Source organism: Caloenas nicobarica, chromosome 13 (genome assembly GCF_036013445.1).
Source record: "Caloenas nicobarica isolate bCalNic1 chromosome 13, bCalNic1.hap1, whole genome shotgun sequence".
NCBI lineage: Eukaryota > Metazoa > Chordata > Aves > Columbiformes > Columbidae > Caloenas > Caloenas nicobarica.
In genome coordinates this window covers 9,652,500-9,663,580 of record NC_088257.1, presented here as the reverse complement: position 1 = coordinate 9,663,580, position 11,081 = coordinate 9,652,500, and the positions used below count along the sequence as shown (strand labels likewise).

The 11,081-nt window shown below is 42.2% G+C and overlaps 1 protein-coding gene across 3 annotated transcripts in view; it reads left to right on the top strand.

Moving 5' to 3' along the window:
- The first annotated feature begins 1,852 nt into the window (after positions 1 to 1,852).
- The window catches only part of SMAD5 (SMAD family member 5), a 30,091-nt gene continuing 20,862 nt past the window's right edge, over positions 1,853 to 11,081 (top strand). Inside the window, exon 1 of one of the 3 annotated variants that reach the window (XM_065644033.1) lies at positions 1,853 to 2,093. The gene's annotated coding sequence lies outside the window, so the exon portion shown is untranslated. Of the gene's footprint in view, positions 2,094 to 9,911; positions 10,067 to 11,081 lie in introns of those variants that run through there. The other 2 variants (XM_065644032.1, XM_065644034.1) reach the window with 2 other exon arrangements.

The window sequence follows — 11,081 nt, the reverse complement described above, 5'->3', positions numbered from 1 at the left end:
CCTTTCCTGTTCCACTTGGGCTTTTTGCAGATGTCTGTAATATCCCTTCTCAGCCGTTTCTTTTCCAGATAGAAGAGACTATTTAGACATTCCCTGCATGGGACCCATTTGGTGCTTCAGAACACTCTTTTTGGCCTCGTCTGTACCTCTGCCAGCTGTAGCGTTTCTTTTTGAGATGAAGAACCAGTCCTCTGCATGGAGCCTGGGATGCAGGTGCACCAGGAATTCACAGCATTGGAGTGATCTTCTTTGCTTTGTCTGCCATTCCTTTGCTAGCAATTTCTGACATTCAGCACACTCCTTGGTGATCAAAAATGCATTCAACACCTGCATCGAACTATTATAAAATGTTGTTCCCGAGCAGTCTGTTAGAGCACATCATCTCAGATGTGACTTCACTGCCAAGTGTGCAACTTTACATTTGCACCAAATTTTATCTGCCTTTTGTTTTCCGCTCAGCATGGCGCACTCCCTCTTCAGTTCTTCACACTGAGTCCTCATCTTCACTTTCCTAACTCCATTATCCACAGATCACCCTACTGCTTTCTCCAGCTCACTCACCAACACATTGAGCAGCACCAATGTGCACACGCCTGTGAAATTCCACTTCCCTCTGCTCTGAAAAGTAACCAGATACTCCCACTCTTTGCTGCCTTTCTTTAGACCTTCTTAGGTGACCATTACTTCCTTTCCCCTGACAGATTATTTTCCCTGAGAAAGGTGGGAGACATTTCCAAGAGTCTTTTAGAAGTCCAGGTAGAATACACCAAGAACATTATCTTCTTCACACTCTGGCTGAATCCTTCAAAGAAATCCAGTAGTGATCTGCAAAGTCTGACTTTCTGTTGACAAGCCACGCTCGTCCTTCCCCACTGTGTGCCTTACGGGGGGTGTCTGCACCTTCCTTTCGACTTTTGGCTCAAACCTTGTCAGATCATCAGAGCTCTGGCAAGGGAACTCACACTCGCAGTGTGAGGGAGACACGAGGCTTCTCACAAACCAGGGTTTGAGAGGGTAAGGCTGATCATTTAGACACAGCCCTGGTCATCTTCATGAAGACCAATGGCTAATGGCTAGATGTAATCACAAGAATATCATTATTTTAGTAAGAAATGCTTTGATTCTGCAAGCATCTAATCGCATGAATTTTATTCTCTGTTTTAAGTGGTTCCTCTAGGGCGTGCAGCTGTCGGACTGTTCATATGAACTGGACTTTGAAACCTCTATGAGCTCAGTTGTCAACAAGACTAATCTGCTTTTACTGTGTTTAGCTCAGTAGATTCACAGAGAACGATCCATCTTTTGCAGACTTACACTCTCGTTTATACATGTTGCTCCCTGGTTTTGCCATCTTTGTATATACACACAGTGTGGTAAAATGCAAATGTAGAAGGCCTGGTATGAAGATCACTCATACTTTATAATTGTATTTTTTACATTAAAAGTACCATCATCCTAATTAAACTGGCCTATTTTGAGGTGTGTGTGTGCCTGTGTGCATAGACATACCATTTGTATGCCCTAAATGTGTATATATTTATTTGTATGTGTATATATACTTCTATGTATTATGCATGTACAGACACATTTGTATCCATTAAATGCATTCAGATTGTGAGTATTCCTTTTGTGCAGGGAGACCTAATGCAAAGAGTCAATACACTGTGATTGCAGTCGTTCCCATTTTCCAAACTAGATAAATTATTCACCAAAAAGGATCAGCCAGCTCTGGTAAAGCCAGGATTTACACCAGCAAATTGCTTTTGATCTACAGATTGCATGAAAAGACACAGCACAAAAGATGGCTGCATTGCATCGGACCGAAGAGCATTATTATAGGATGAAGGAAGGAAACAAAAATAGACTTGACACACAAGTATTGCAGAAAGTTTCTAAAGTGGGAATTTGAATTCTGTGCAGGCAGCTGGGGGGGTGCTGCTGGGTGTTACCCGAGCCGGTCCCCGCGGGCTGGGGACCCTCCGCACGGCTCCTCCCCAGCGCCAGCAGGAGCGAGAGGCACAAAAATCACTTGGAAAGCAGCTGGTGAAAAAAATCCGGGCTGAGAAAATGGAGCTGCAGTAATTTTCTGGAAGGTAAAGTTGCGTTCGTTTGTTATTGGTTGTTGTAGTTTTGGGGTTTTTTTTGTTTGGTTTGGTTTGTTTGTTTGTTTGTTTTGCGAGCGCCTGCCCGCCACTTAATTTGTTAAGCTTTGAATTATGTTTTGCAGCAGAGGGAAGGAGATTCGCAGAGATGGCGTCACTTTATAAAAGTTTCCAGATTTTACTGAGCTTCTTGTTTGTTTTCTTTTTTTTTTTTAAGGGAGGGGGGAGGTTGTACTATTCGTAATGCAAGTAGGCGATGTGGCCGAGATCTAAATATACGCCTGTGAAAACAGAACCCCTGAGATAGCGACATGGATAGCAGAGGCTATTGTTAACTTTTGGGATTCCAATTAAATCCTGCAATGTTAAATATTTATTTAATTACTCGATACAGAGCAGGAATTCTCTCTGACTACACTAATGGAGTCAGAATAATACAGTAAGAGCGAGTTTTTTCTGCTACCCCCTGCTTCCAAATCTAAATAGCTATAGGCAAGCACAGGCTGGAATATGAACATTAAAGGACAAAAAGTCTCAGCTTTGTTTTAGGAGTTATATTTCAGTGGGTAAGCAAACTATATTGCATGTATTTTTCCGTATCTTCAGCTCAATCCAAACATAACATTCCAAAGGATAAAATCTGTTACAAAATAAAACCAACTTCGTGACAGCTGAACTTCTACACAGAGTCTAAAAATTATCTAAAAGCGCCTCGAGAATCTTAAATGTCATTCCCAAGATGTGGTGAATTGTAATTAGGGTTGTGAACTATTTTAGTGACAGTGCCTTACATGGGGCCCATCTAAGCAGCTGGTGCAAAAAGTTTATGAACTTTTTTTTTTTCCTTTACTGTGTGAAATATGAAGGTGTTTAGAAAATAATAATAATCCTAATTTATTTCAGATTTGCAAAAATGCAATTAAAATCAAAACTGTGTTGTTTGCCTTTTGATTTTCCTCCATGTATTTCCTTTTAAAATATATGCCATAGGGCACAGCTTAAAGAAGGGAAGAAATCTCATCAACAATAAAATAATAAATGAAAAATAACATTTTTTATTGTGATGACGAGAAAAAAACCCCATATTTTGTTATTTTCTCATCTTACTGGCTTCTCCAAAAAGTTTTAATTTTTGTTTTAGAAAATGATCCAGTTCCCTGTTCTCCTAACAAAACACAAAGAAAGGAAAAAAATTCTGCGGAAATTCTGTGAAGAGGAGCAAATAGCTTGCAACACGCTGTCCAAAACCTGCACTATACTATGCCCCAGAGCACTTTAATTTTACAATAGCAATTATTATGATTGTATATGCAGATCTTGATACTGTAGAGGAAATTATGAAACTTAACTATTTGGTCATGAGGGTGGAAAAAAAGTTGTGTCCCTAAGTGTGCCAGAAAATTTAAATACAGGCTGTAAAGGCCCAGAGCCCTGTAACTTGGGGACTTTGGCAGAAAAACACCCAGAAGGAGAAAGTCAGGTCCTGTCTGTTCCTACCTGAGAAAACTCGAGTCCTCTGCATTGCCATCACTAATTGTTTCGGGTTGTGAAATCCTGAGGTGATAAACTGCTGTTAGAAAGTTGGCTTGTGTGTAGGTCTGGCTATTAAAACCTGATTTGTTACTCATAGGCTACACTCATCTGCTGCCTCTTTCAAGATACAGATAAACTCAAGGTCCTTTCCACTGGTCTAAGCCAAAAGGATCTGCATAATGAAGGGAGAGAGATTGTAGCTATGGGTATTGTTCAGACACATATAATGGGATAAATTACTTTTATCATAATAGGTACAATCATTGTAATAGATCACTTCTGGTTCAAACTGTTCCTTTTTCCTTTCCCTTTATTTATTTCTAGAGGAAATACTGGAGGATGTGTACCTTTCTTAGTTTAAAGTTTAAAATACTGATTTTACTCATAAGCAAAAGTGGCACTATTTTTTTTTTAATTTCTGTTTCAGAGTGTTTCTGTTTATTATATTCAAGCTCCTCCATAGAGTGGGCGTAACCAGGAGAAGAATTTGGCCCATGATGTGAGCTAAATTTTCAGTGCTTCCACTATTTAGAGCTCCGTTGTGCTAAAAATAGTTTTCCTGTGGTTTTGGCCATGGAGCCACAAATACAAGTTTTCAGTGCACAGTTATTGTGGATGTTGGTCCCAACTATTGGTACAAGAAATGGAATTCCAGCTCCTGACTGTGTCAGCAGATGATTGAGTGTGAGACTGCACGTTAGTTCTCACTGTCCCAAAGCCAGGACGTGTCCCACCCAAATGCCAAAAGGGACCATGCTCAGAAGGCAGCACTTGGGTCGAGGAGGGAATAGCACTAAGAAAAATTTGGTGTGTGCAGGTGAAAACATTGAAGAATACACCCCAGAAGCTCCATGTTTGGCTAACAGTGTGGGACCTAAAACAAGTGGTAGGGAAGGGAATAAATATTTAAGAAAATGAGACACAATTTTGTTCATGGCTAATTTTGGGCAGAGTTTACACAAAAGAAAAAAGCTCATAGCAATAATGTGCTTATACTAAGTAAAAGAAAGTTAAGATTCATTCTCTTTCTGTAGTAACTTTTCTGTTCCACTTCTATGGTCCAACTTCTCTGTTGTCCATGGGATTTGGTCTGGTTCTTGTAGACAGGTTTTAGGGGGCAGGGGCTCTCTTTCTTCTGAGTTTAGCAGTGGGTGTCAGACTCCAGAAAGTGTTCACATAATGGGAGGTCATGTTCTAGACATAGTCGAAAATAACTGATGCAGAAGAATGGGAGTATTACATGTTTCTGTACTGCTGGTGCAATGGTGAGGGCAAGCTGGAGATGGTCTAGAAAAACAGGAACACTGGAGGAATATTCAAAGGAATTGTGTCATTTAAAATTATTTTCTTTATCATTTCCTCTGTCACAGCAGTGTATCACTTCTTGTTAATCAGCGAGGGCATTTTTTCCATTCCTCTGGGAAGGTTTCCACTTCTCATTCTCAGAACAGATCTGATTTAGCAGTACTCTGTCCTGACCAGGCTGTCCACAGGTGTCAATGGAAGAGGGTTGATACTCTGATATGGACTTTGCGCCGGTTCTCAGGCAAAGGCTTCTCTTATTCATTACTTTTTACATGTCTTACTCTTCCTGCAGCGACCTTTTGCGCTTCTTATGATTTTGCCTTTTTTATATGTTTTTCACACATTTATTTATTGAATTGTGTGTTCTGTTTTGCAGCCTTAGTTGACTCTCAGATCTGTCAAACTGGATACAGCATCCCCAATATATTCACGTTTTTGTTCTGTAGAGTATGAAGCTACACTGTTGAGTTGAAGTAACAAAACCTTCACACAATGTCTTTATTTCTAACATCTCCATAGAAGTACCAGTACTCATTTATGAGTCTCACCTCATTTGTTATTTCAGTCTAGGAAGAAAAGTTTGCAGTTTTAAACTTGCTGGGAAGCATACCTTTGGCTTGTCTTTCCCTCCCCTGGTCTACAATTTCATGTTAACGTCTTATATCTGTAGCTTCAGGACGCAAGACTAATTCTTCTCTCCCTTTCTCTGTACTGCTGTGTGAGCTGAGTCATGCAAGGTACCAGAAGTGTGGCTGTAACAATAACAGAGTACGTAATTTATTCTCCTAAAATTCACAGGTTGTGAGCCAGTGAGCATAACTTCACAGGAGCCCACACTACCCAGGGCCTTGTAGGTAAACGTTTTTAATATATTTCCTCCAGACACTAAACAATTTGTTTTTCATTTCCTGACACATGATGGGATGTACACAACGTTTGCATTGCCTTCTTGTTGTTAGGTAGCCACTTATCATGTATCGTGCTTGCTCTCAGCGTGCTGTTAATTGTGGGGTTATTTCAGAGAACCTGATGGCCAGAGTGAATGCCACCTCCCTTTCCACTTGAACTCTGCTCAAACATAACGCTGTTTTTCTGCCTCAAAAATATATGTAAAGGTATGTATAGTATGTTAGCCCCTCCTTAGCCTTTCCCACTCTGAAGCTTTTCAAACAGGGATGGCATGTTCCTCTCTTCACTGCCAAAAAAAAAAAATTCCTTTCTCAGCATTTCCCCCTTCCCCCATTTCTGCTCAGCTGACAGCTGTGAGTGGAACTGTCTTGAGCTATCCTATCCATTTTTCCCCAATTCTGTTTTTCAGCTAGATTTGGTTTAAGTGCCCAAGCCATCTTTGACACTACAGGAACTTTTTAACATAAAGTGGCTTTGCAAAAATTTAATGTGGGTAGAAAATACACATGGTGATTGTTCATACATATCTATATATAAAAGTATATACATATATATATATTTAACAACATGCTCCCCTCCCAGCAGTTTAGAAAGCTGATAGAGAATTAAGTTGAACAATGCACTCATTTTAGAAGTCACAGGAAGGCCAAAGTTTCATAATAACGCAACTTTTTTTCAAGACTATTTCCTTATAATTCAAACAACCCATTTGATTTTCAAACTATTCATTTCTAACCAAACAAAAATCTCATCAAAAATACAGGGATCATATTCAAAACCTGGAGAGAAAAATCAAAATAATGTAATTTAAGATACTTCTTGAACTTCATGGTTGCTTCTGAAGCATGCAAGGCCTGATACAAATGGGTGGTAGTTTTTCTGTTGAGTGTTCTGTACTTTGATCAGACTGCAAGGTTATAGCTACCTCCAACATAAACATTTACAATCGCATAGGTTTATGAGAAGTTTTCTCTCTTCATTGCCATCAGGCTGTGCACAAAGGAATGTGACACAGGTACTTGTACTTTCACTGACTTTACAAGGCAGGACTAAATGTATAAACGTCTGCAGTTGCCTCTGCAGAATCTGAACAGACAATTAATAATTAAAATATTCAGGTAAGCAGATGATTAGCCAGTCATTTTTCCTGGGATTACCACAGCTGCATATCTATATGTTGTTAAAATCCATGTTTGGCAATGCTAAAAGAGGACTGATGGTTCCATGAGTTGTGAAATTCATAAATTCATGAAATCACGCGATTTCTGGAAACTTTGTTCAGGATGCCTTGAGTCTCCTTGTTCTAAACCTTTTATTGAACTTGATACATTATTAGAGTGGACCCACTGGAGCGGGGCACTAGTGATTTATGTGATGGAAACCACGTATGAAGTAGATGGTGGTGGAAGTGGTGTTAATTTTCTTGTGACCTTAAGGATATACAGACTTGTATCGTTAGATACCAAAAGTTTTTTTACTTTGTCCGTAACTCTCTCCCATTGACAAGAAGGTGATAACTGGACTTTAGACATTTGGCTTTTGCCCATTCAACACTAGTCTGTGACAAAATGGGAAAAAACAAAGAGGAAAACAACTTTGCAGCTGGTATATCATACTCACTACCATACTCCAAACCAGTCTGTATATTGTGCTTAAGAATCACTACTTTCTGAGGAGTGGTGTGCTGCAAGCAGACATGCCAAAATTGCCTGCAGTTTTAAACTGAGAACATCTTGGAAAACTTAGAGTTTTCTTTGTCCTCTCCCACACACTTCCATGAACACCTTCAGCTTTCCTCATGACTGGAACTCTAAAACTCCTGCAGGAGGAAGCTCATCAGGGCTCTGTGCTGTAGCTTCATCCAACAACATCCAATTGTTTTGTAACTTCTCAATCAGAGAACATTTTGTTTCATAGAGACATCATGGCTGGCACATGAACAACACCTAAAATGCCTGCTGCCAATTTGTTGTTTGTTACTTGGTTTATTAATTAAGTTACACAAAAGATTTGGAAAAAGACCAACAGGATTTTTTTTGTCCCGTATTTTGGACTGCCTGGCCAAAGCAGAACAATTGCTGGTGCAGAGATACACAGGAGTCCCCAAAGGCTCGCTCCATTCCGTGAGTAAATCACACCAAAGCTTTGCTTCTTCACTGCCCTTGTGAACTTTAGTAGAGATACGCCATTGGGCTATTAATTAACTTCTGTATAGATCTGATCAGAGCACACTGGTGCTAAAACCTTCTGTTTACATAAAAAAAAAATCAAGAGCCACATAGTGTTGAACCAGAAGAAAATTTCTTCAAAACTCAAATATATTTGAAATTTAAACTTGAGTTTGGCTCACTGGATAGTCTTCCCTGTTTCTACAAATTTTACATTGCTTTTTCTTCTTTTTTTGTTGTTGTTGTTGTTGATATTTTACCTTCATCTCATGTGGTTTCTTTTTAGCCTAGTTGTATACGTATTAGTATATTAGTACATATACATAAATATGTATATATAAAATCACTTTTCATTACATTTGCTCATTTCTAATATTTTTTTCCAAAAGGAATTTATTTGATATCAAGATCCAGCTGGCATGCCAGAAGATGCAATTGCAGATTTTTAACTGCTCCAAGACAGTATAGCTACATGTCTTACAACAGAGACATGAATTTACATACAAATGATTATTTTGCCTTGTATATCTGTTCCTAAACATTTTTTTTGCCAGAGAAAGAAACTCTTCTGTAGGAATTTCTGCAGTGGATCACACTAAGATTCAGTTTAGTTCAGTAGTGTGTCTGAAACAGGCTCTGATCAACCTCTGAGGAAGGCAGCCTTATGAGGTAATCTTCCTGTAGAGGTTTCCTCTTAAAATCACTTTGTGGGCTGAAGTGTGAAATACTTTCCCCTAATTGTGGATGTTCCTGTTGCCCATATGCAGCTACATTTCTCAATGCCATCTGAGTTTGGGCCTCACCGGTGCTTTGTGGCGGGCAGTTCCACCTGCTCATGAATGGATTGAAGAAGAGCAGAGCTGTGTGTGGTTCAGCCCTCCACACGTCGCTCTGAGGTATCTTGTCTTTTGTATGGGAAACAAGACTTTGCCAGTCCTTCCCTACAATGAGAGAGGCCTTAGAGCAGACAAGTCGTTCTTATTACTGATTTCAGTGGAAGTAAGCACATTCTTCACATCTAGTGGAAATTTAGGCATTTGTACTTCCAACAGCCAGTTGTGTATTGACAGCAATTTAAAAAATGAAAACATTCTGACATCAAGTCACAGTGTGGAACCCAATTCTTCTTTCATTCACCCACATATCAATCAATTTACATAGTTAAAAATGACGAAAAACCATGATGCCTGCATTGTGCTTAATCAAGGTCAGGCACTGTTGTGGCATGTTGGAGGTGGTTTTACCCCAGTATCTCTCTGAAACTTTCTTCTGTGCTGTTCAAAAACTAGCTTTGAGGAAACAGCAGTCATTTCCACTTCATAGAATGAGGGCAACCGTGAGAAAAGCAGAAATTTGTCCCATGCCGGCACTACATACAGTATGAAAGTCCTCATCCATACGGTCCTTTCTAGAGTCATTCCTAACGCTGCTAACTTCTTTCCCTGAAGCTTTACCGTGTGGTTTTAGTCAGGTACTGCGAGATGCGGCCACCTGAAGGGCCTCAGCACTGCGGGTAAAACCCAACCTGTGCCGCGGGCCGGCAGCACACGGCCCCGGGCAGCAGGGGCCGGGTCTCAGCCCAGCGGCTCCATGGCAGCCCCGGGTAGGCCCGGGCCTTCCGGGCCTCCGCCTGACGGGGTCACGGCAGGGCCGCGCTGAGCTTCAGAAGCTTTAATATTGCTCCATCTTCGGGTAAATTACTTTTTTCACAAGCAAACCCGAACACTTCGCCTTTTTTTTTTTTTTTTTAATTTTATTTTTTTATGCCGGTGCAGGTTCGGTACCCGCCGGGCCCTCCCCGCCGCGGCCGCTTCCTCCGCGCATGCGCGGCGCGCAGCCTCCAGCCCGCGCTCTCCCCCGCCTCCCGCCCCTCGCGCACATCCGGGTCCCGGCGCTGGCCCCGCCGGCGCCGCCGCGCCGCTGTCCCCTCCGCGGGCTCCACATAAAGTTTTGTTGTGAGCGGGCGGCCCAGGCGGAGCCTCCAGCCCCCACGGACGCCGGGCCCCGGGTCGCCGCGGCGGGGAGGCCGCCTCGCTGCGTGCCGGGTGGGTCGAAGCGGAGAAGTGTGTGTGGGGGGGTGGTTGGGGGCAGCGGGCGGGTCGAGGCGCTGCGGTTCAGGTTCCCGGCGGAGGGGAACGGGCCCTTTGGGAAAGTTGAGGGGCCGAGGCCACCCCCGGCTGCGCGGGCCCGGCGCTGACAGACTTTGGGGGCGTCCCGGGCCGGGGCTGGCGGGGGGGCGGGCGGCGGGAGGGGGAGGAGGAGGAGGAGGAGGAGGAAGAGGCCGGTGAGCGGCGTGTGGAGGAAGGAGCAGCCCGGGAGGGAAAGGGAGCGCGGGACCGCGCTGCGGGGCTGAGAGCGCGCGCTTCGTGCTGATAAAAATAAGTCTGTGCACGTAACTGTAGGAGCAAACTGTTGCAATGCTAATGAGAGGCTCGGTGTTTTATGCTTTTTTGTTTTGTTTTTAAGTCGAGGAACTCTGCTCTTAACTGCAGCAAGGCCTGACCAAAAGAGAGGGGAGAGTTAACAATCCCACACGTTTCAAACCCGTCGGTAAAGAGGCGATGTCAGGGCACACACACCTTGGCCTTCCTTGTGTGCATCCCGTCCTGACAGCAACCTGACAACAGATGGACTGCTTAAGCGATTTAGAACGGCAATTTTTGTTTTCTGCGGGTTGTAAACTTAATAGAGGAAATGTGGTCTTGTGGTTAAAAGCACAAGACTGGAAATCAAGTGATCAGTGCTCTGTTCTATTTGTGTAGTGTCTGGCGTGACTTTAAGCTGATAAAATGAATGTATTTCTCAGTAAAATGGGAGAGGGAAGAACTGTAGTAATTGAATTAATGGGTTCAAAAATAGCTGTTTAGTCTTTTGGTGGAATCTGTAGGGATTTAGAGCCTTTGATCAGTGAATGGCTTGGGCTCTCTGCTTTAACAAAATCTCCAAGGAATAACTGTCAAAATTTGCGTCAGCCCGTAAGTTTTGTCTTGCTGTGGGAAATTAGATTGTCAGTATGTGGTGTTTTTAGATGAAATCTCTTGCTGGTTTTTATTCCTTTCTTAAT